Genomic DNA, 25,899 nt, shown 5'->3' with positions numbered 1-25,899 from the left:
AAGGGGATGGGTTCTGGGAGCTTGGAACTAACAGGGTATAGAGGGTAAGGAAAGCACCATTAGATAAGATACAGGAGATCATAGAGAAATAAGGGAAGGAGGCAGAGAAGAGAGTAGGAGAAAACGAGGCAGAGGATATAATGAAAGAAGTGTGGGAGACTGCAGTGGAGAACACGAGAATAGAAAGAATATGGAAGAAACAAAAATGAACAGCAAGGAAATGAGAGCGAAGCGATACAGGGTTGTGTTCTGGGTGTAGAATCTGAACTGTAACTGCCAGGGTTGGAATCCCAGCTGTAAAACTTTTTGGAATAATGACTATGGGAAATAATGACTATGAGCCTCAACTTGCTCTTCTGTAAAAGGTTTAGTAATTCTACCTCACAAGGTTGTGAGAATCCAGTGTGATCAAGTGTGTTGTCTTAGCACAGGGCTCGGCACAGAGTTGGTGTTACCGTGAGTGAGGTTAAAAGAGACGGGAACAGAAGGGCAACGGAAAGAACAAGATGGAGGAAGTCGGAAGGAGAGAGATTCAGACAGAAGAATGAAAAAGAAAGAAGTGAATTTCTCATAATGATTTTAACCTTTCTTTTCCCATATTATAATCCAAGTTTCTATGCCCACACTATTATTTCTACCTGTTTTCATGACATTTGGGGAAAATAGGTACATATTGAATATTTTTTTTTTAAGATTTTATTTATTTATTTGACAGAGAGACAGTGAGAGAGGGAACACAAGCAGGGGGAGTGGGAGAGGGAGACGCAGGCTTCCCGCCAAGCAGGGAGCCCGATGTAGGGCTCGATCCCAGGACCCTGGGATCATGACCTGAGCCGAAGGCAGACGCTTAACGACTGAGCCACCCAGGCGCCCCAGGTACATGTTGAATATGAATACCTTTTTAAATGTATTTTTTGTATTAAACTAACCTGCAATAGGTTGTATTTCTTTAAGAGTTGAAATTATTCCTTGGAAATGAGTAAGATCAAGGTTACGTGATGCTAAACCAGTCATCCAAAAAACCCATTTATTTTCCCTTCCTCCTTACTGTATTGACTAGCCGTTTGACGGAACTAAATGAATTGAATGGTTATTTTGAAATGTGCAAACCCAGCTGTAGCCTGTAGGGAGAATAGAGCACCTAGTGTTCTTGGTGGTGTATTTCCAAGTTTCTCTCCACAACACAAACCACTTCCTTTTACTTGAAGTCATTTTGCTTTTCTCATTAGTCTCATGGTCCAGGGCTAGTGTTGAGTACTGAGGCAGCTCTAAGCCCAAGACCATAAAACAACACAATGGAATTGGCCCAAAGCATAAAAGGAAGGCACTATGGAGTTGTTCTTACCCTCTCAAGGAAAGGAAGAAGAAAAGTGGAGCCGCAGGTAAAGTATGAAGAAGATATCAAAGAGATCTATTCTTATATTAGGGAGGAGAAATGAAGCCACAGCCCAAATCAGAAGGAAAAAACTCTTTACACTCATCACACAAATGCTCCCAAGTGCACTTGGCACAGAACTGAGTACTTGTCAATCACAGACATGCCTCCCTAGTATTTCCACAAAGCTGGGTAAACGGTGTGCCCCCAGACCTGCCGGCGGCAGTGAGGTGAGAGGTTTACCTTCACTGACCGTTGAGTAAGGCTACTCTTAAATGCCATTCAGAATAAGCCAAAAGGAGTTTTATCTTTTTCATATAAACATGCCCTTTTGGAGGACCATGGGGCTTATTTAAAATATTGGCCAGTGAACAACAGGCCGGGACTGACACTGCTTCTCACATTTTCCTCATTCTGATTCAGAGGTATGACAATATGGAAGTCATCCATCCTTTCCTTCTTTCGAGTTATTCCCTTCTGTCAAAGGGGTTAAGAGGCAGCTTTATTCCACTTCCCTTCTTATGCAGGAGAAACAGTTTTCAACGTTGGCGTCTACTGCCCTCTGTTTGGCTTCTAGATTCTACTTAATAGACATTTTAAGACGTTCTGAGAAGAGATATATAAGGACCTCTTGCCCCCAGGACTGTTGGACACACAAGTCAAGCAAGATGACATTCTAGCACTAGAGGCTGCGTGAACACACAACAAGAGAACTGACATGTTAATGGACAGGCTATATGGGAATAAAGAGGCATAAACTACAATTTTTAGAACAATTGTACTGGAGGGGCGCCTGGGTGGCTCAGTTGGTTAAATGTCCAGCTCTTAATTTCGGCTCAGATCATGATCCCAGGGTCGTAAGATCGAGCCCTCCCCAAGCTTGGTGGGGAGTCGGCTTGAGATTCTCTCCCTCTCCCTTCGCCCCTCCCCTCGCTCTCTCTCTCAAATAAATAAAGTTTTAAAAAAATTTCATTAGAGTTAAGCTGGAGGTAGGTATGCGGGTTATGGAAACACAGAGAAGGTCCTAACTCAGCCTGGGGAAAAGGACAGGGCTTGGACTCAGGTGTCACCTTACCCAAAGAAGGAGGTGAAGTGAGCCAGGCAATTAAGAGAGTAAAGTGAGTTCTAGATGAAGAAAAGAGAACGAGCAAACACAGAGAGCTGTGAAACATGTTATCTATGGGTGGAAGAAATTTGCTGCTGGAAGAGTCAGGTGCGTCTTGTGTACCCACTGCCAAGGAGATACGATTTTATCTGGTGGCTGATGGGAGGCACAGAAGGGTTTTAAGCAGGGCAATGCCATTTTCAGACTAATTTTTCAACTATATCAATTTGGTTGCACTGCAGAAGGCAGAGCTAAGGGGAATACACCAAAGATAGACTATTTAAGAAAGTGGTTCTCAAATTTTTTGATATATAGTAAGATATACATTTTCATGGTAAAATGGCTATGAGTATTTGTGTGTATGTCAACAATATCATAAAACAATATTTACCCTAGATACTATAAATTTTTTTTTTTATAAAATGCCAAATGCAACTGACGGTTTCAAAATACTATTTCAGGGACTCCTGCAGTAATCTGGGGAGAGCTGATGAGTACCTGAACTGGAGAAGGATCAGTGGGGTAGAGAGGAGAGCACAGATTTGACAAATATTTAGGAAGTAAAATAAAAAGATAGTTATTTATTTGATGGAGAGGTGTATGATGTCCAAGTTTCAGCCTCGGATAATCGGAGGGGGAGATGAACCATGAGAGACTATGGACTCTGAGAAACAAACTGAGGGTTCTAGGGGGGAGGTGAGTGGGGGGATGGGTTAACCTGGTGATGGGTATTAAAGAGGGCATGTACTGAATGGAGCACTGGGTGTTATATGCAAACAATGAATCATGGAACACTACATCAAAAACTAATGATGTAATGTATGGTGATTAACATAACATAATAAAATTTAAAAAAATAAATTAAAAAAAGAAAGAAAAAAGAAAAAAAAAATCATTGCCATCTAGCAATCTTAAAGTTGTAAGAGAAAAAATTTCCAAATTCAATTTAAATCTGTGGGGAAAAAAGTCCTGTCTACTTGCTGTGCAAAAACTAACCAGTCACTAGTAAATAAAGAGGTTGACAATATTAGGGTAATACCCTGGATTAAAAAAAAAAAAAAAGTGCTTCTAATTGAGACAGGAAAAACAGATTTGCAAAGAAATATGAATCCAGTTTTGAATATAGTGTATTTATTTATCTTAAAGATTTATTTATTTGAGAGAGAGAGAGAGAGAGCACGAGCAAGGAAAGGGGCAGAGGGAGAGGGAGAGAATCTCAAGCAGACGACTCACTGATCATGGAGCTCGACACGGGTCTCGATCCCAGGACCCTGAGACCATGACCCGAGCCAAAATCAAGATGCTTCACTGACTGAGCCACCCAGGCACCCCAAACATGCTGTATGTAAGTGGTGGAATATCTTCAGGCACTGGGCTTTTGCCTGAGTCTGAAATCAGGGAGCAGGTCTGAGTAGAGACAGAGTTTTGGGAATCACCTTCCAAGGTGGGAAGTAAAGCTACAGAGGTACATGCAAGCATCTAGAGAGTGCACAGAATGAGAGAAGCAATCAGCCGGAACCCGAATACTCCTGTTTAAAGAGGGGAGGAAGACAGATCATGAAGGATGGTGAGAAAGAATATTCGGAGCAGCAAGAAAAGAAGAGAGTAGAATCATTTGGGAGAGAATGGTTCCTAATAAATGTGTTGCATAAAGGCTTCCCGGGTGATTGAATAAGGGGAGGGTTTCAGAGGAAGGTCTCTCAGATCAGAGCAGGGAAGGCGAAAAGGAGCTCCCTGGACACTGTGGTGAGGGTAGTGGGAGCACAGGTGTATGAGAGAGTCCACCTACCATGGCCTGGGTGGTGCCTGGGAGGTGAGAAGGGGGAGCAGCTTGGCCAAGAAGGGAAAAAGGAATGAGCTAAGGGATCAACAAGGGCTCTGTCACTGGGCTTTGCTATTGCTTTGTCTTGTTTTTAAGACTGAGAGACATGGGGGCACCTGGGTGGCTCAGTCGTTAAGCGTCTGCCTTCGGCTCGGGTCGTGATCCCAGGGTCCTGGGATCGAGACCCGCGTCGGGCTCCCTGCTCAGCGGGAAGCCTGCTTCTCCCTCTCCTACCTGCCCCCGCCCCCATTTGTGTTCCCTCTCTCGCTATCTCTCTCTCTGTCAAATAAGTAAATAAAATCTTAAAAAAAAAAAAGAAAGACTGAGAGAAATGACTGGGGAAAGAGGCAGAAGAAAAAGAGAGATTGTAGATGTGAGAAAAAGAAAGGAAAAAGTGGGAGCAAGGTCCTGGAGGTACTGAGAAGAAAGGGCCCAGGGCACAGAGGCAGAGGTTGCCTTAGAGCCAGGAAGGGGAAGGGACACATCATCTGCTGAGACCGGAAGGGAGAAAAGGATGGGTATGGGTGTCAATAAGAGGACGCAGACCTGAGGAAGTTCATATCCTCACAGTGACTTTCTTCATTAGGCAGCAAGTAAAGGCATTTGCTGCAAAGTGGTGAGCAGCTGCGGGGTCAGGAGGCTTGACAAGGGGAAGGAAGGTTAGAATAAGCACCAAGGGAAGTCAGAGAGGGCACAGAGCAAGGATAAAGTGTCAAGTGGCACTGAGGGTCCAGCCGAGGGGACAGCCTTGACTTTACTCCAATTCCAGCTTGAAGTCATGTGGATTTTTCCCACCAAGAGTTCAGATAAGGAAGTGGAGCAGGCAGATCCTGAAACTGACAGTCCTGGGTTTTTCCTGCGAGGTGTAAGGAGATCAGGATGGCACAGAATTGAGAGAGAGCCTGGGTAGGCAAGAAGGAGAGGAAAGGAGCCTGAAATCCCCAAATTAGGAGATTGCCAGAGAACATATTCTATTTCCCAGGGTCCTTTGCAGCTAGATGTGGCAGGTATCTAAGTGAGCCAAAGGAGCTATAAACAGAAGCATTATGTGGGGTTTCTGGGAATTCTGTTCCAAAGGAGGGGATGTGCTGGCAATTTAGATGTGATGACTAGAGCTTTCTAGACGTTATCTTGGACCATGGAGGCAAAGCCTATATGGTGGAGGAATTAGCTGAAAAAATCATAGGTCCCTAATGATGTTAGAGCAGCCGTACCAGCCCAGGACTGCCCACTCCAGGTCTTTTTTACAGGAAAGAGAAATAAACTTCTATTTCAATTAAAGCGTAACTTTTCAGGTCTCTTTCATTCCTGCTGAACTAAAGTCCAGCTACAATAGCACACACACATAGTGACTGGAACACTTAGAAGGCTGCCTTGGCAGAGAATGTTAGCCTTCCACCACCTAATGCCAAGCAGTGCACACATTTTACAATAAGCAAAGAAGCTTTGGTCTTTCTAGGAGATTACAGACTGCTCTTGATTTGAAAGAAGATGACACAAAAGCTAAATCTTGGATTTCTTCATTAAATTTTTTTTAAATAAAAGAAAGCCACAGGGACGTTATTGCTTTTTTCCTGTGATAGTCGTCTCTGCACTTTTTGTAAAGAACTGTACTAAAATTAATGACAACATTAACACCCAGCATGACACATTTCCACTGTCTTACACATTTTTTTTTTCCTTCCCTGAAGGGTCAGAATTCCCATCGGTCGGCATAAAATGGTCTAAGTCCAAGCCTAGTAAATCACTTGTATTGCCTTGTTTTTAAAGTGACTAAGCAGCTGGAGTTTTCAAGGTCAGCCGAATCATTTGCCAGGGTCACATGTGTTTCACATGTCAAGTAACGTATATGGGTCCCTCTCCATCCAGGATTGTATGGAAAAAGACATTTGCAAACAAGTGATCAGAAGCCATGTTTCCAAACAGCTGCTATGGTTATGCGGATAAGAGTTACTATGTAAACTGTGTTAAGTTGAGGACTATGTTTCCAATCACTCAAAAAGAATATTCATTACAATCCATAATGTCCAAACCGAGAAGGCCAGTTTCTGATCATGAAGACACACAATAAATATTCAATCAGGATAAAAAGTAAAAGTATATGATTGCTGTTATTATCACAGTGAACTTGTTCATGTGCAAGTGGGAAGAATGTGTACTGGGTATAAAAATAACACCAAGCATACATGTAAGTAAGATGGGACCTAGTTAAGTAGCTAAAGACGGAGGACTTCAGGTAACGAGACTTGGCTAATACCTTCTCCCTCCATTTCATGCTGCAGGCAACACTGACTAGAAGTTACAGACATGATGCTAATAACTTCCTTAACAAGCTGGAGTAATTGGTATTATGGAGCCAGACTCATGGCACAGGGAGGGGATGATCTGAGGATTTAGGAGTTTAGGAATAGAAAAACTTTTTTTTTTAACTTCACATTTTAACTTAGAGCATAGTTAGAGATGTCTGGCTTCAACAAAGAGAAGGAAAAGGGTATTGATACAAGTGATTTACTAGGCTTGGACTTAGACCATTTTATGCTGACCGATGGGAATTCTGACCCCTCAGGGAAGGAAAAAAAAATGTGTAAGACAGTGGAAATGTGTCATGCTGGGTGTTAATGCTGTCATTAATTTTAGTACAGTTCTTTACAAAAAGTGCAGCTCCTCCAGTGGGTTGTCCTAACTCGAAAGGGATAATTGGCTTTGAAGAGTAGCTCTTACACTGAATTTTTATTGAGTTCTCAAAATGTTCTTGGTCCGTGCTCTTCAAAGCCCACAATCAGCCTCTTCATCTTGTTTGTATTTACTAGTGTTAATGATCTCTCATGTGCGAGATGTGCTACATGAAGATTGCCTTCTGACCATTAACCCCTCTGCAGGTTTCAAGGTTGGCTTCTGTATTCTGGAAGCAAAATAACAGGCACTTCCCAGTCAGCGGAGTGGCGCAGACAGGCATAGACAAATACCCACTCTAGCTAAGTATGGGCTCCAGTCAAGCTGGAAAAGGTCTCTCAGCTCTGAGTCACTTATACAATCAAGTCCCTGAACGTGTTTCTGTCCCTAATATTTTGTTGCTCTAGGCAACCATCAAGTCCACACGAAGACTTCTGCCAACTGGAGAGCATGACTAGCCAGGCGAGCCAGAATTTTCTTTTAACTCTTTGTTGAAAATTCAAAATAGCAAATGGTGGGTGTCACGGATATTCTCTACAGGATCTATGTTGGGGAAAGTGGAATTCATACATTGACTTAGTGTATCTTTTATTCACTTCTTAGGGAAATATAATTATACAGAAAATATACAAAGGCAATCAGAAGCATGCATTTTTTAAAAATAAAAAAGAAAACACGAAAGAGCTGGTTGGATTTTTAGATATCAACTAATCCAATATCCTCATTTTATAGATGGAAAACCAGCTTAAATTACTGACCCAAGGTTAAACAGGGAGCTAGTGACAGAGCTGGGATTATAACTCTGGTCCCCAAACCCCAGGGTTATTGCTCTTTCTACAAGTTTCACAAATTTAGGGCCACATGTAGGATGAAGGAATGTTAATAAATCACAAGTGAGGGGCGCCCGGGTAGCTTGGTTGGTTAGGCATCCAACTCTTGATTTCGGCTCAGGTCATGATCTCGGGGTCATGGGATGAAGCCCTGCATTGGACTCCGTGCTCAGTGGGGAATTTGCTTGAGATTCTCTCTCTCTTTCTCCCTCTGCGCCTCCCGCCACCTGCATGCTCTCTCTCTCAAATAAACAAATCTTAAAAAAAAAAAAAATCACAGGTGATCATCTCTCTTTTGTAATAGCAAATAGCAAATGTTCCTACAAAGGGCTACTTTGCTGGGATGCTGGAAGCAATCCTAAACCTCTGTGGCTAGGTAGTGATCATCCAATAACATGCCCATTATGAGAGTCTGGCTAGGAGGGACATTTACCTAAAGTATTTGAAAAGCATTCAAGATGTATCATTGCTTATCTGAATTTGATCTTCGCTTCCTCTGAATTTTTAAGACACGTATTCTCTGTGACACAATCCTGGAGAGTATCTAAGATTCTTGGTTATCTTTTTCGTATGAACAATTATATCTTGCTAAGTCCTTGCAAGTACGACTGCAACTTATTCATTTCCATTTCCCTGAAACCCAGAGTACAGAATTAAATATGTTTTTGTTGACTGCTTGATGAGACGTCAATATTAATTTTATTAGCTCTAGTAGTTTAGTCATAACCTATTTACCCAGAAACTGTCCAGGAACTTTTACAATTCAATACCAGTAAATAGGTGCAAAGAACCCCAGAACAGTCAACAAATGCATTTAAAAGCTTAGTTGTTAAAAAGCAGAATCAGGCCTATAAATACAGAGAACAAACTGATGGCTGCCAGAGGGAACAGGGGTGGGGGATGGGCAAAATCGGTGAAGGGGAGTGGGAGGCCCAGGCTTCCAGTTATGGAATGAACAAGTCACAGGGACGAAAGGCACAGCATAGGGAATGTAGTCAACGATACTGTAATGGCATTTTACAGCAGCAGATGGGAGCTACACTTGTGGTGAGCACAGCATAACATATAGAGAAGTTGAATCACTCTGCTGTACACCTGAAACTAACATTGCGTGTAAACTACACTCAAATTGAAAAAATTTAAAAAAACCCTTATTTGTTTTTTTAATTCCATTTTGTTTTTTTAAGATTTTTAATTTATTCATTTGAGACACAGAGATACAGAGATAGAGAGAGAGCATGAGCAGAGGGAGAGGTAGAGGGAGAAGCGGGCTCCCCGCTGAGCAGGGAGCCCGATGCGGGGCTCGATCCCAGGACCCTGGGATTATGACCTGAGTCAAAGGCAGATGCTTAACCATCTGAGCCACCTAGGCGCCCAAACCCTTATTTATTATATGCATTCAATATCCTAAAGCTCTACCTCAGAGATGGATTGGCCCCAGCCCCACTTTTATTTTGAGTTCATTTGTTCTTAGTTTAGACTCAGTGCAATGGCTAGGACTCTGATTTGCCAAGGTGATCAGAAGAGGCCACTAAGGCCAGGTTCACTAACAACGTTAAAAGGTAATCACTGGGAGCAGCAGATGAGAGGTTAAAATGCAGCAACATTTGGGGATCTTAAATGTTGGGGGAAAAGTCCATAGGTCATTAGCTCCAAAAGGCATCTGTGAATGTCAAAGAAGTATAAAAGCAGATGTATATAATCATGACCAGAGCCACTAAAAATAATTTCGTTACATTCAGTGCATGTCTTTAAGAGGTTAAGAATGAGCATAATACCTTTCAAAGATTTTCATTCCAAATGATTAAGATTATGAACTTTGGTTTCCTAGAATATTTGACATATGGATCATTTTCTCCTAAATGAAATGTAGGTAATCTATGCACTGAGATAAACCAGCCTTAAATTCCAAATTGGAATTCAAGCATCAAACTATTTTTATCTGATATATAATCCTATATATGCTATATATAATAGCAAGGATCATAAGGGTTCATATATTGGCAGAGCCATTTTACATCCACTCAAAATCATACAATTACCAGTTACTAAATCCCACACACCTGTTCTTTTATCATTTGCAACAATCTCTTGCTCTATATTTCTGTGATCTAGCTATTTTGCTAGTATAGGGCCATTATTAGACCTTATCCTTAAACATCGCTATTGTGCTCTAACTGGTCTCTGAAACTTTTCTATTTTCTTCTTTCACTCGTTGGAATTTTAAAAAGATTCCCAGGTGATTCTAATGAACAAACAAGTTTGTGAACCACTACCCTAAATGCTTAGTGCAATATTCATTTGACTCTTAATTACACCCTACAATGGAACTCCTTTAGTGGCAGACAACATATGTCTGTGATTTCTGAGCTCAGCTGCTTTTAAAGTATGTTTCCCTCCATTTCCATTTTTCCCTTCGGTTTACTTAACAACTATTTAATAATTCTTAGGTGCCACTCCTTCCAGAAGACCTTCCCATATCTTGCTTTAGATCTCCAGCAGAGATGTACTACTGTTTTCTCTGCTTCTCTTTTTAGGGGTGCCATTTGATGCTTAGGCTCAAAGAGACAAAGATAGTGGGGGTGGGAGTGGCTCTCTCAGTTTTACTTTTTCTTTGTAAGGAAACACCTAAGGGGAGATCTGTCACACTCATGAATCTCCCCTTGTTTGAAGGTCTGATTTGAAAGCAGATTGGGCTACACTTTGCACAAAGGCATTTTAAATGTGCAGGTGTGACTGCCCAAATCAACAACAATACTTTGAACTTTTACAGAACCTTTCATCAAATGATATCAAAACAATTCAGCTTATAAAGTCTTAGGAAGCTGGTAGACAAAATTTTCTATTGATATATAAATGGGGATTTACTGCATTAGCTATGTGGGTGATTTGTTTCAAGTCCCCAAACAATGGGACGTTTAGGTAGAGGAAACAATTTTCTGTGGGCTATGTCTCCATCCAAATTATGACATTTAATTTCAAAAACCTTTAAGAAAAAACAATCCTTTTCTTTTTAAATTTTTGCTGAATTTTGGTTACCAGTTCACAGGTACTTGTGTTGAAACTTAATAATCCTTTTTTCTTAAAAAAAAAAAAAATTACAGAATGCTTCACCAATTTGCATGTCATCCTCAAGCAGGGGCCATGCTAATCTTCTCTGCATTATTCCAATTTTAGTATATGTGCTGCTGAAACGAGCACAGAACCTAATAATTATTTTTCCCTCTTTAATTTGACCAAGAATTAGCTTCTTTTTGATAATCCAAAGAAGCTCATTGAACACACTAAAATGGACTTCACCTGTGGTGAGGGAGAACAATATTTACCAATGGTTTTTAAATGAACAAAAGTGTGGTACAAATCTGTTTGAGTCTTGTTAGTATTATTTAAATGTGTAGCTGCATACCACATCTCTCCAAAAACACTTACAAATCTAATCCTTTTCTGTTTTCCTCCTGGCTTCTTTCGCTGTTTTTCCTCACATACAATTCTGTGAGCTCTAGACTGGGAAGAGCAGTGCTTTCCCATTTTCCCATATTTTAAATCTGTTGTAAAGTAAATATGAGCAAAATGTGCCTGAGGAATGTTTATCAGACTATGATTTTTATTTGGCTTTGTCCTAGCATATTAGGTTTTTTTTTTAATTTTTTGCCCCATTTCAATGGTTTCTTTGATGTCTTGTTTTGACCAGCTGCTGAGCTTTTTGTGGCTGTCCATTTACATCACTTTAAAAAATGGTACATAAATGAAATTTGAACAAAATGAACAGTACTTTCACATTGTTTCAAAATCAAACATGTTCCTAAGGAATCTGATTTATGGCAGATGGAGAACAAAACCTTCCAGAGGGAGGGCTGTTAAATGAGTCTTAATTGCTTGCACATGAAAATATAGTGACTAAGATTGTGTGCACAATTAGGAATTTAAACATGTAGAAAAGAACTGGCCATGGAAACATTTTTGCAGGCATAGCTAGTTCGTATGAACACAGACAATAGAAGACAAATTAGTAAAGGAAAATAATTTTAAGAGAAATTTATTTTCTTGTTCTTTTTTATATCAAGCTTCCAATTGTAAAGATGATTCATTTACCTCTGAAACTCACTGTACACTCAAGAAAAAAAGTTTATTCAAGAATTAGAATTTCTTTTTTAGTCCCCACTATGTGCTAGATACTAGGCTTGGTGCTTGTTCATTTCATTTAATCCTAACGATAACTCTCTGAGATAGGTTGGTTATTGATCTACATTTTACAGACGACAAATTGAGGCTCAGAGAATAAGTTGCTTAAAGTGAAATGGCCAGGATTCTCTGTATTGACTGAATAAATCCAAAGCTGCCCTCCCTACCCCCTCCCCGCCAGCCTCCACCGTGCCTAGCTCTTCCCCTAGAAGAAGATACACACCTTTCAAAAAAAGTAAACTAAGGGTCTTCTACTTTCAGTTTCCAGTCAGAATGCCTTCCTTGTGTTGGGTGACATGGCATGGTGAGGTTGCGTGGACGGGCCAGAGTTAGTCAGGTCTGGGGTCAAAGGTTGGGACAAAGATGGTAGGTTTAGACACACAGGCCAAAGTGGGTTGGCTTCAGAAGCCCTGTCTGAGGGTGGGGGTCAGGCGGAAGCATCTAGTCAAGAGATTCAGTGCCTTAGTGGCTTTGTAGGCAACTGTGAGGGCAGGGAGGTTCTATCTGACTGGTTCTGCCATGGTGTGTGGCACTTAGTCTAGCTCCCCACAGCCCGGGGCTGTGCCCTCCTCCTCACGATAATGCTGACATTCCAAATGAGTAGTTTGTGTGGTGTTCTACAGTGAGTTTCCATTTGTCTTCAGAGATCTAAGTCCATTTCATGCCTCTGATGGACTAGATTCCCAGGGATACATTAATGAACATGTGCCATCCACATTTCTAAGAACCTTAATATCATAAAGAGCAGCTTGCTGAGAAATATATTAGCAAAGTAAAGTGTGTTGTGGCCAACCTTCTTATCTCACTATAATCAATAATAATTTTTGATCCACCAACATTTATTTCCCTTTTCTAATGGTACCCTACTTTGCTTCAGGAAATTATTTGGTGTCTCCATGGATAATTTTAATAACAGCATAGCCCACAATGATCAAGTGCTTCCTATGTGCCATGCATTGTGCTTAGTTTTTTCATAAATAATACCTCGATTTTCATGAACTCCTTATGAGGTAATTACTATTGCTATGCCCACTTCAAAAACGAGGGACTTGAGGCCCTGGAAGGCTAAATGAACCGTTTGAGGAGAAACATCTATAAGCGGCACAGCTGAGATATGAATCCACATAATCTGGCCTCATAATTTAGGCTCTTAGTACTACATTATATTACATAATCTGACAGAAGAGCCAGATACCTTGTTCTCCTGTAGCCAAGACCCAAGACCCAAACTAGACCAATTAGACCTCTTCCTGGAATGTTACATGACATAGATGAACAAAGAAACTAAAAACAGTTGCAGGAGGCTCATTAAGTTGCTCCTGCCATGAGAATTTCCCTTTATTTGTGCCTTTCTAGCACTCTGAAGATGAACTGATTCCTTCATCCCTGATCCTCCAGCATCCCCACTAATACTCTAGGAGTTGGAAATTATCCCAATATTCTATTTTACTTAAGGAGATTAGATTTCATTTTACTAGATTCTATTTTACATAAGTTAGCAGAGTTGGTTTTTACCTGCAACCAGAGGATCACTGCTGATACACCATTATCTAAGGAGGGGTAGAAGCCAGCCTGGGAGAGAATTGTATGAATCCTCAAAGAACAGGATGTTGAAGCACAGTAAGTGCCCAGTGATAATGTGATAGACTCAGTGAGAAATACCGTGTGCCAGAATGCCAGGTTGACTTCCTCTGCTGCCCTTTTTGTTGAAATGATGAGGGCTTGCGTCCCCCTCTAAGCCAGTGGGCTGGGACACGCTGGCCTTCTCCTTTATCTCTGGGACTTTGAGCTGTTTCCAGTGAATGGGACGGGCTTGGAAGATCTTTAGAAATACAGACTGTACAAGGTATGACTGAAGAGGCAAAAAGACTCCTAGAGATCATTGCTTCCCCCTCACAAACTGACAAGATTTCAGATGAAGCTGACTCTTTCAAAGTGTCCCCTGGGAAAACCTATCTATATGCTTATTCCATATGTTGCTGTCACTCTACGATTCTAGGACACTGTCTTGGGAATGCCTCCCTTCGGAGTCCATGCTATACTTCTTTCAAATGCCTCAAAATTATCTTATCCCTTGGAATGGATTCATTTCTAGAATTAGCCTGATCCAGGCTATTCTGACATCCTGTCTGTTGACTAGGGTTGGTAATCATATTGGAAATAATGTTTCTGGTCAAAAGTGAAGCATGACAGCAAACCAATCAGGTGGCTTTTTCCTAATATGGCCTATGAAATATCTCTAAAACCATTTCTAAAATGTTCTCAGCAGGGGTAGCTGGGCTAAAAAAGGTACAGTTTACAAAGATAACTACTTTGAGGATCAACATGAATAGTGTAGTAGTGTCTATGGATAGTCTGGTAATGCTTTTCAATATATAAGGTGCTTTTTGCCTACCAGACACTGTGCCAAATTTTCTACACACATTACCTTGTGTAATCCTCACAATCAGGAGGGTATTATTCTAGTTATTCACTGCATTTTAACAGAAAAGACTCAGGGCATAGAGTAAGTTGTCTAAGATCACAAAGTGGGTGAGCAGGAGAACCAGCCGAGAAACCCCAATCCCCTGCTCTTCCTCCTTTAGGTTCTGACCTAAATGTCAAATGAGCAAACAAAACTTATAACAGTTTGGAATTTTTTTCAAAACAAAAACCTGCAGGAAAAGAAAACCTAGGCCTATTTCTAGGTGAACAATTTTAGTTAAAGAACCCAGTCACACAATCAGTGACTTGAGGCATCTCAGAAGCCCTCATCTGCTCCTCACCTTCGAGCTCTCAGTTCCAGGACCTGTCTTTTTCTGTTCCCCTCCCTAGTGATGATGAAAACATTTCCTCTTTTACTATTCTGTCTTCTACTTTCTCGTGCTGCTAAGTTTTCTCTAAGTTCATGAACTGGGTCTCCAGACCCTTTCCAGTCTGTGAGCTAAATAACAGTGTAGACAGCTTCCCGGTTCTCTAGAGAAAAGACCTCTCATTCTGACTCATTTCTTCCTCTCTTATTCAGCTACTTAATTCATTTACAAGTCCTTTTGTTTTCTTTTAACTTAATGCTCTTTGTCAATCAACAGGACACATTTTTATCTTTTCCAGTTCTGAGAACCTCTGGGAGGATGGTTCTAAAGCTCAGTGGAGGTATTTTATGCCTCACTGGGTCCTCAGAGCCTAAACACAGTCTCTCACATCTCAGAAACAGAGAGAAAAAGAGCAAAGCCAGGAGGGAACACAGAAATGAGGTTCTCCACATGGACAATTCAGTGTGCAGTATGCAAATATCGGAAACATAGCAGAAAGAAGATACACAGCAAAAGCACTCATTTGTGTTACCAGGTATGTAAAATACAGTGAACTAGAAGTACTTCCAGAGTGCCCACATGCCGGGAGAGAAACACAAAAAAAGAGAGAGGGTAACACACAAAGAACACTGGATATTTAAACATCAGAAATATCTAGAGGAAGTCTGGCGGGGGGGGATAGAGAGCCAAGGAATTTCATGGCTAGAAAGAGAACCCAAGAAAATGACAATGGATATGAAGAGCCTATGGCGAATCTACAACAAAAAGATGATGAATCTCATCACTCCATAGAAACTGCTATTTCAGGGGTTAATAGTGAGTGGTCCTAGAAGCAAGGGGAGTGTTGAGTCTCAAGCACTGCCTTGCCCCCAACCTTTTAAAAAATTTTTTAAGATTTATTTAATCTTAGAGAGACAGAGCATGAGTGGGAGAGGCAGAAGGAGGGAGAGAGAGAACCCTAAGCAGACCCCATGCTGAGAGCGTGGAGCCCGCTGTGGGGCTCGATCCCAGGACCCCGATATTATCACCTGAGCTGAAACCAACAGTCGGACGCTTAACTCACTGGGCCACCCAGGCACCCCTGCCCCCAAACTTCTGACATAGTCCATCTGAGGCCCTTCTCACACAGACCACGCGGCCTTTTCCCTATGGAAGTTTCTGCCCTGGGCACTCTCACTGAACACGTACTTCAGAGGGAGGATTCAGGAAGAGGACCCTGGGAATTAAAGAATGCTCAAGGGGTTCTGTATCCCAGGCAGGAATCCTTTTCTTAGCTTACATAACTGAGTTCTTAGGATTTCCCAAAGGTTTCTCTGTATCCACAGACCTTAGCCATCCTCTTGTCCTACTCTCCATTCATAGCCATTCAGGAAAAGGACCATATAAACTCATTTTCTGCTCTCCTTTAAAAAATAGAAAAGAAGAACAGGAAAAGAAATTCCTGGGGAAGAACTCTCCAAGGCGAGAGGCAGATGACAATAGATGGTGTGTTTTTGTGTGCACATGTCAATAAATCTTAGAGATTTATTATTTAAGAGAAACCTTAAAGATACGCCTTTGAGTCAGCTGTAACCTATACTTTGTCATTTGCAGCTGTATATCGGATTCTCATAGACTTAAAGGAGATTATGCATGTAGAGTCTTTAGTACATACTAAATGTCAGAAAATGTTACCTTTTATTAATATTAGTAGTCATGACACACCCAATGGATTTTTAAAAAACATTTTCTCAGATGGTGGAAGAAGGCTGCTAGAAGTGAACTCCCCCATTGATTCATGGAGTCAAACAATTCAGTGTTTAACCAGTAAAATTTGGGAAATTAGACCCAAAGGAATTTTTACTACTTTGCCCCACCACAGTAATGTGTTTCTGAGTAGGCCTAGAATATTCTCTAAGGCATACATGGGTGGGAAGCACTTTGTGGGTAGAGGGAGCGACTTAAAAATGCAGCTTTTGTTCTTTCTTTTTTTTTTAAAGGAAACTTGGTACTGTGTCTAAGAAGACAAAAAGGATACAGTTACTAAACATAACATTTCCCAAGCCCGCTCCCACCCCCGCAACACAAACATGGACATGATCCTTCATTTTCTGCTAGGAGAAGAGCAAGCTGGGCTAATTAAAATCTTGTATACATTTTGAGAGATAACAGTGATGACAGCCCGGTGATGACGACTATGATGACGTGGTTTGTGCTGATAATGATATCACCTTGTCTTGCCTTCCTCATCACCCAGCACTTCACACATAGTATCTTGTTTATGCTAGACTGCATTGTTTGTTACATTAGTGGGTGTCACTAATACACTTTCCAGAAAGACAGTGATTTTCCAGCAAGTTAGGAGCAACCCCGTGTCAACGCTGTACTCTGCCCTCTCACCCACAGCATTCAGGATTCCATTATTCCCCCAAATTCGGCTGGCCAAATGGTTCACCTGGGAGCACTCGTTAATAACATAAAGATCGTGGGCCTTCTCTCAAAGATTCTGTTCTGGACTGTCTGGGAATCCGTTTGTTTTCCACCATCCCCTGGTGATCTCTTTGGTCTGGGGGGTTTGGGAAATACTGTCCTTTCCAAACTCGGGGCAGTGAGGAAGGGATACTGGCCACAGCTGACTTGGGTGACATTCAGATCCGCTCTTTGGTGGTAGCTTTGCTGATCCCTGGGAGGATCATGGAACAGTCCTGCCATAGGTGTCTCAGGCTCAGTACCAACAGACACGGTACGGTCCTATTCAAGGGATATTCTTTGAAAATACAGTTAATTCTTCACTGTGGCTCCCTAATACTGAAATATCATTAGGCAGCATCTCATTAGTACCTTTTCCAGGTGGGGAGAGGCAAACAGACGACTGAGACCTGAGAAATACTTACATGTTTGTCACTAGATTCTGTGTAAAATAGTAAAGCCATCTGCCTTTGCTACTTACTAGTCAACAGCTAAGAAATGTCTTAAATTAAATCCATTACACTTAGCACTTTATCAAGTATTCTTTAAAATAGAAGCATTTTTACATGACTAAAATTTTCTCATAAATCATTTAAAAACCTTTTTGTTATAGAATTTTTTATACCTAAATAGAATTCCTATATTATTTAGCATTTGGGGTTGTTTTCAATCTTTGATGCATATATATATATGCTGTGGTGAACATCTGTGTATATGACTAAAGCTTTCACGTCTTTTCTCATCACTCCTCAAGCTAATCAACTGCCAAGTCTTCTCAACTTGGTCTCTGGAAAGAGCTGTGAATCCATGCCCTCATCCTCGCTGGCCACACCACCACCCTAGTTCAGAGCTGCATTATCTTTAGTGTGTACTTGATAGATAGCAGCCTCCTAAGGAGTATGGGGCTGCCTCTGCTCTCTGTTTTTTGGTCTGTTTCCATTTCATTTCTTTTATTTTTCTTTCTTTTGGGTGGGGGGAAGGGCAGAGGGAGAGAAGGAAAATTTTAAGCAGGCTCTATGCTCAGCATGGAGCAGACACAGGGCTTGATCTCACAACCCTGAGATCAACACCTGAGCCAAAATCAAAAGTCAGATGCTTGGGGCGCCTGGGTTGCTCAGTTGGTTAAGCGACTGCCTTCAGCTCAGGTCATGATCCTGGAGTCCCGGGATCGAGTCCCGCATCGGGCTCCCTGCTCAGCGGGGAGTCTGCTTCTCCCTCTCCTGCTCCCCTCTCTTGTGCTCTTTCTCTCTCTCACTCTCTCTCTCAAATAAATAAATAAAATCTTTAAAAAAAAAAAAAAAGTCAGATGCTTAACTGACTGGGCCACCCAGGAGCCCATTCCAATGCTGTCATCCTAAAATACATACTTACTTCTCTGCATAGAAATGATTGATGATTTTCCCTTGCCCATAAAATAAAGTCCACCATGATCAACACTGGCTTCCAATACTCTTCACACCACTGCCTTAATCTGCTCCTGCAGCCTCCTGTTTGGTTGGTCCATACACTTTCAACTCTCTTTGTCCTTTATTGTCCCCAGTCCCCTGACCTGACAGGCATTCTCTGCTTCTACTTCTCACTCTTGCTGATCCCTTGGGGTCAGGTGATCATCCCCTAACTATAGGCAGAACTCTATGTTCTTCAAAGCTCAGCAGGGAGCTTTCCATAGGTGGTACATGTATTTGAAGTTGCTTCAATCATGGCCCTTCACTTGCACATAATTATTCATGATTCCTTCTCCCCTCGACTGTGAATTCCTTAATGCCAGTAGCCACTTACTCATCTCTTGACGTCCAACACCTACCTTATTGCAGGCCATATGGAAGGTGCACAGAAAATATTTATTTACCAAATGGATGATAATAATAATAAAATTATAGCATTTACCCTACCTACCACTTGTTGAATACATTCGGGTACCAATCACTGACTTAGGATTTACCGATGAGAAAATAAATGCTTAGAGAATTTAAATAAATTGACCACAATTACACAGCTAATAAAAGTAAAGCTACGGTTTCAATCTATATGGTTTGACTCATAACGTTTTTACTGTGCTGACTAAATGAATATGTAATCTCATTTAATTATGTCATTTAAAGTTATAACAAAATACCCAGAGCAGATATTCAGGCAATAGAGATTCAATTAATTATTTTTCCCACGATTATGCATTTGTTTTCACTGTTTAAAAAACCAAGTATGACGTCAATTAATTCCTGGTTGAAAAGTTACCGTGTCAGACCTGGTTTTTTTACATATTAGTGTGTGTGTGTATATATTATATATATTTTCTACTAATCTAAATAAGACTAAAGAAAGGCAAAATAAGTTAGCTTATAAGAAATAAAACAGACTTTTACACCTCTAATAAAACAGTCATATAGTTATATTCCATGCATTTAAGCAAATCTTTTAGTTTAACACTTTTTCCAGGAAAGTCTTTTAATTTTTGTAAAAGTAACCTCCTTTGGCTTAAAAAAATTTATTTATTTATTTTTTAAAGACTTTATTTATTTATTTGAGAGAGAGTGCAAACAGGGGGAGCAGCAGAGGGAGAGAGATAAGCAGACTCCGCACTGAGCGCAGAGCCCAATGTGGGGCTCAATCTCACAACCCTGAGATCATGACCTGAGCTGAAATCAAGAGTCAAACGCTTAACTGACTGAGCCAACCAGGCGCCCCTGACTTAAAAACTTTTAAACACTCAGTAGTCATTAGATGTATCAAGTGTAAAAGTAAAATAAGCAAAAAACTTCCCAAAAAGTCAATATATAAACACTCACATACACAATCTTCGTCAATTTTTCATTCAAGCTATTAAACCACATGTATTCAGCATTTTTCAATCACATTCCTAAAAAAGCTAACTGAGCTCTCATTTTCTGCAATTATTAGTCTTGTTACAATCTGCTCTTACTAAAAGAAAGGGGAAAAAAAGGAACTACATGATGAAGCAGTGCCTGCTACTGGTTGATGAGGACTTCTGTGGACCGGCTTAGGCCTCCTCCTCTACGCACATTGTCCTATCACACATTTTACCTCAGTGTCTCCCCGTGCCTCGCTCCCCCCTACATCCCTTTTGCCTTCTTTATGCAGATCTTGCTTTCAATTATTATCTGTTATATTACATATATTTTTTTATATTATATACACTACTTGTTTTTATTCTCCCCCCCCCCACACGCATACAGACTTAAAAGGACCTAAGTACCTAGTATCATTATTGTTACCATAAAATAGTTTCTTGGTTTCTTTTCTTTAATAAACTCAAAATGTTAAATGATTAGTCCAGATAATAACATAATAATTGTTCCAGTTAAATATTTTTGTTTCTTTTCCCCCCTTGTTGGATTTTAGGAATGGCTTTGTGCTTTAGAAGAACAATAATCTTACAAGGTCAAGTTTCTTCTCATTGTGTCTTGACTGATTAGTACTATTTGGATAATTTACTTTTTAAGTCCTCTACTTACCAACTGACTAAATTCTATTTAGAACACAGTCATTTTTTAAGGAGTTGTGAATATTCAGGATGAAAAAATATGAAGTGGAGTGGAGACTTACACCAAAATGTTTTTTGGACTAAAACCAATTTTGTTTTATGCTTGTCACTGCATCCCCTGTGTCCCTCTACAGGTAAAGTGTAAGCAGTTAGACTTACTGTAATTGCTTGGAGAAAAAAGCTTGTGTTTTCTAAAATCTCAAGTCTTTTGCTTTAGACCACCAAGCTCTACTTATCTGAGGGCCTATAAGTTATATTCAGTGAATATAATCAAAACAGCTCTAAATATAAAGACCTGTCTAGTGATAAGGTGGGACATGATATTTTCTAATTCTGAGGTTTATATACAAGAAATAAAATGCTCTATCTATTGCTCAGAATAATATCATCATATAATAACATCATCACAATAATATCCCTTAATTCTTCTTTTACTTTCCCCAAATATACACTTCTATGGTGGGTCTGAAGGCTACCCTACTAAGATGGATGATTTTACAGGGCATAAGAAGGCCCCTGGACTCAGAGATATTTATTCCTGGATCTATGTCTAAGTAGCATTGACTCTTATGAGGTTTCAGTTTTCTCAACTCTATTTTAGAGAGAGAGAGAGAGAGAGAATGAGCCAGAAGGGCAGAAGGAAAGAGAGAGAGAGAGAGAGAACACGAAGCAGACTCCATGCTGAGTGTGGAGCCCAATGCAGGGTTCCATCTCACGACCCTGAGATCATGACCTCAGCCAAAATCAAGAGTCGGACGTGTAACCGACTGAGCCACACAGGTGCCCCTCAGTTTTCTCATCTTTACGACAGAGAAGCTTAAATAAAACTTCCCTGAGTTACATTCTTGTGTGAAAATCCTTAATTTGAAAATGATTAAATAAAGCAATTTAAAATATGGAAATTAGAAACGTAGTAAAAAGTGATATTGTGAAGACACAACAAGGTTTTATGAGATGACTTTTCCTGAGTTAACATCGTTTGAAAACGAAATGCTCCAAAGGACTAATTATATCCAAAGAGACATGGCTGTATTCCCAAACAAATACAGAACAGCACGATACCGCGATGGCTTGGGCATCCCTGATGCTTTGCTGCCCCCTCATGTTCCAACACACTCTTCCGTTCTATTCTTTATGGCTCCTCAAGGACCTGTGCAGGTGAGTCTTGCTCTAAGTAATACGAAGATTTCCTAAAAGTGTCCTGTTGTTACTATTTAAAAACAATCATAAATGAAATGTTCCAGAGAAGCTGACACATGATCACCATCTTCCTCCTCTACTTTCTGAGTTTTCAAATTAGCTTGAAGAACAACAACAACAAAAATGCCAGGCATGGATTATGGTTGTAGGAAGAAGCACTTGGTGCGTTACTCATAACCTGCTGACTTCTGGTGTTTGTCTAACTTATCTCCCTGAGTTTTTTCCCCAGAACTGAGAGCTACCTACTCACGTCTCCATTCTTCAAATGACAGAGACAGGCTTTGGACTCCAGCTCCAAATGCCACACACCCTGTTTTTGTTACATCACAGTAAAGAACAAAATAGCTATTTAGTAATAAGACTTTTATAAATGTACATTTGGAAACTTTTTAAAAAACTGTGAGATCATTTTAGAATTGTGTATTTACCTATTAGGTATGGAAACAAAAACTGCCAAGTGATTTACATGCTTTAACTCTAATGATACAAAATCAAACTCTCCTGGCTTTAAAACATGTCAACCGGAATAACCTCAAAGGGGAAAAGGGGTTTCTAAATTCTACGGGAGAAAGCTTTAGAAAACATAGCGTGATATATGTAGACTGTTAAAGTTCTTACCTCTTCTTTTTTTTTTTTTTTTAAAGATTTTATTTATTTATTTGAGAGAGAGAGGAATATAACTATATGGCTGGGTAATATTTCATTGTATATATATGCCACATCTTCTTTTTTTTTTTAAAGATTTATTTATTTGAGAGAGCGAGAATGAGAGAGAGTACATGAGAGGGAGGAGGGTCAGAGGGAGAAGCAGACTCCCCGCTGAGCAGGGAGCCCGATGCGGGACTTGATCCTGGGACTCCAGGATCATGACCTGAGCCGAAGGCAGTCGCTTAACCAACTGAGCCACCCAGGCGCCCTTACCTCTTCTTTTTAAAAAAAATCAGTGATTTACGGAAAAAGTTATAAAGAGTTCATTATTTTCCTTCAAAGAGCTATGACTCCAATGTAAGTTGTTCGATTTTGAAAATGATTCTGAACCACACTTTACTGCCCATATCACAAAGGCACCAATGTCTGTGGCAGTGAGGAGAGGAAGGGACAGAGCACTGGGAACACTGGAAGGGCCCATTTTTGACAGCACCAAGGAAGTACATCCATTTTGTGGGGCTCCATATTTCATGCCCCTGCAAGCTGTCTTTCTCTCATTCTTCTTTCATCACTCTGCCCTATTCTTTCCATTACCCCTCGTTCTACATCCAGAGAATAAAAACAAGTGCAAAGCGAAAGAGAAAATGATGCATTGAGTGCCTACTCTGTGAAGCACTGTGCCAAGAGCATCCACACGTGAACTCATTTAATTTGGCAATAACTGTATGACATATGATAACCAATTTATAAATGGGGAAACTGAGGCAGAGAAAGGTATGTGGCCTGCTCAGGGTCACGCAGCTATCATGGTAGAGCATGATTTGAATTCTAGATAGGCAGAGCACCCACGCTGCACAATTCCAGGGACTCCCGTCAGTGATGTTCTATGGGGTTGCCCCCCAGGGGCCCTTGGACATGTCACCACAGCACCCATTTGGACCCCTCATGGACTTTGCCATATGCTACACTTTTCCTCTAGAACCTCAACAAAGTATCAAAGAAGGTCAAGTTCATCCTAAAGGATGTCCCACTGACTCTTTTTAACACTCTTCCCTGTCCTTCCCAGGACCACCACAGAGGTGGAGCTGGGTTCCAACAACAGGGGGAGTGAACTTGGAGGTAGAACCTGAACAGTCAGCTGCTGAGGGACAGAATCCACTTTTCTGTGTGTCTCAACTCTTACACTGTCGAAGCTTATGTTTTTAAGGGTCCGCTTTTCCAGAATGGGCTCAGAGAGGGGAATCTTTCCCTGCTGTTGCCTTCATTCCCTTACCCTCCATTCCACTTTTCCACTTTGATTTGTTAGGCTGAGGCAAGGAAAAAGACTTTCATTTTCTAGTTAGTTTCCTGGTGTGCTTTGTGATGAACACGGCTGCACTAAGCAGTTAATGACAGTTAATCAGTTTCGCTTCCTAGATAAGATACTTCTGCAGTCCCACTGTCCCTAGGCCCCAGGTCAGAAACTTGTGGGTACAAATGAGGCCATGTTAACCTTAATTCCCAGATTTCAGTTCCCTCTGGCATTGCTCCTGGGTCTCAATACTATGTGAACATTTCTGGGAGCTGCTAAAGGGTCTCTCACATGTGTTTAAGACAAAGTCTGTGCCCTTTGAGTGCAATTACTCTCCCTTTAATCACTTCCAGGCATCTGCCAGGGTGGCTGGACAGCTGCCCAGACCGCTGACCACCCACCACTTCTTGATGGACACAACCATCTCCACTGGGACCCGCAGCTGCTCTCGGGGAGGATGCTCCTGTGGGGCTGGCTCCTATGTGACCTCAAGCTACAAAAGCTTTCAGGAGCCAAAATAGCACTGCATTCTGCTCAAACCACAACGTCAGAGTCCTGCCTATGGCAAAAATAGCAGGGGTGGGGGGATGGCCCCTCCTCATAGGGGTGAGATCTAGGGCCCAGAGCAGGGCTGGGGACAAGTTTCCATGCAGTCTCTCACACTAGAGTCCCCAGCTGCATGCCCACAAAGGATGGCTTGCTTGTCCCTCAACATAAAAGGCAAGTGCACAGAGACAAAACCATTCACTTCTACACCCTGATTTCAGTGTAGGCTCATTGACATTGAATTTGGTTATCTGGAAAGAAATTTGTTATTCAAAGAACTTATTTTGATATATAGGAATTTCAGCTATTGTCCACCTCTCGACCAATGACAAAGAAGAAAACTGGTGGGCCAGGCATACACTATGAAATGATAGTGGAAAATCGTCACCAATAAGATCTTGAAAGATAAGCATGGGAAAGAGAATCAACAATTTAATATTCATTGAAGTACAAATCCCATTCAAGAGACATTCAGAAAAGAACTACATTACCAACTGTTCCAGAATCAACTCTGAGGTAGTGACCACAAAGGAGACCAGAGGAAAAGTGCTGACCTGAATAGTGAAGTTAACTTTCAAGCAAAGTGTTCTCACTAATAACTTAATAAGGAGCTCTCAGAATATTCAGAGTTGGAGTCCAAGGAAGGCACTTGAATCAAATGAAGTATTGGTCTAATTTGGAGACTATGTTAATTTTCTTCTGGTAATAATTTTAGAAAACATAGGTTTGCTTTTCCAGGCAATTATTTTAATGAATCAATTAGGGTTTCAAGAAATGATTAAATGAGTTCAATTTTGTTTCAGGTTCAGCAAAATGAGATCATTTGTTCTGTTTTTGGTTCAGATGAGGTCAAGTCCTATGTCCAAAATAGACTAATAGGAATTGGGATAAATTTTTTTTTTTTGCCCTTTATGTCCCTCATCCTTCCTTCCCCTTCTCTTCCCCAAACAGCTGTTCTTTTGATCTCACTGAACTTTGCTGTGTTGTATTATTACTTCTTCTCTCCCCTCCCAAAGTAAATTTCTTCTCAATTCTGAGTCCAAATCAGCACACTGGAATGGGTTTCCTTCCTACACACAACTGGGATATCAATTAACCAGGAAGGTCCCTTTTATTTATGCTTTCACTTTCATTAAACCAAATTACCACATTCTAATATCATGCTGGTAGCATAAGCCTGGAAACAACACGGTCAACATTTGGAAGGTAACACTATCTCTTTATACAAATGCCCAGAGCAATGTTAAACTTAGCACAAGCACAGATTTAAATGGTTTTTTAAAATGGCACATCAGTAAAGATTTCCCAAGTAACAGCTTAAATGGACAACTTGTGGGCTCAATGAAATAAGTCATAATAGAAAAAGGATCAATTTCTTTAAAATTATAGAATTGCAATATAAAATTGGTGCTAGTCTTGTATCAAACCTTGGAAGATAGGGTTTCTTTCTAGACATAAGGAGAGAAGGCTACTAGATCTTCCTTA

General features: G+C 40.7%; 1 protein-coding gene, 1 long non-coding RNA gene and 1 other non-coding gene across 11 annotated transcripts in view; all 3 read right to left on the bottom strand.

Annotated features, from left to right (window-relative positions):
* Positions 1-25,899, bottom strand: part of PDE4D (phosphodiesterase 4D) — a 1,043,384-nt gene that overhangs the window by 159,358 nt on the left and 858,127 nt on the right. The window lies entirely within an intron of this gene.
* On the bottom strand, positions 1,927-25,893 carry LOC145722713 (uncharacterized). Its single transcript, XR_014147186.1, has 3 exons — positions 22,851-25,893; positions 18,547-22,547; positions 1,927-18,332 (listed from the first exon to the last, which is right to left on the bottom strand). It is a non-coding gene; the product is annotated as an uncharacterized LOC145722713 (long non-coding RNA).
* On the bottom strand, positions 10,900-11,006 carry LOC115943410 (U6 spliceosomal RNA). The gene has a single exon (XR_004077991.1). It is a non-coding gene; the product is annotated as a U6 spliceosomal RNA (small nuclear RNA).

The sequence above is a fragment of the Leptonychotes weddellii genome, chromosome 7 (genome assembly GCF_054177405.1).
Source record: "Leptonychotes weddellii isolate Sample4059 chromosome 7, ASM5417740v2, whole genome shotgun sequence".
NCBI lineage: Eukaryota > Metazoa > Chordata > Mammalia > Carnivora > Phocidae > Leptonychotes > Leptonychotes weddellii.
Note: the sequence above shows the minus strand (reverse complement) of the source record. Positions and strands in the feature narration are given on the sequence as shown.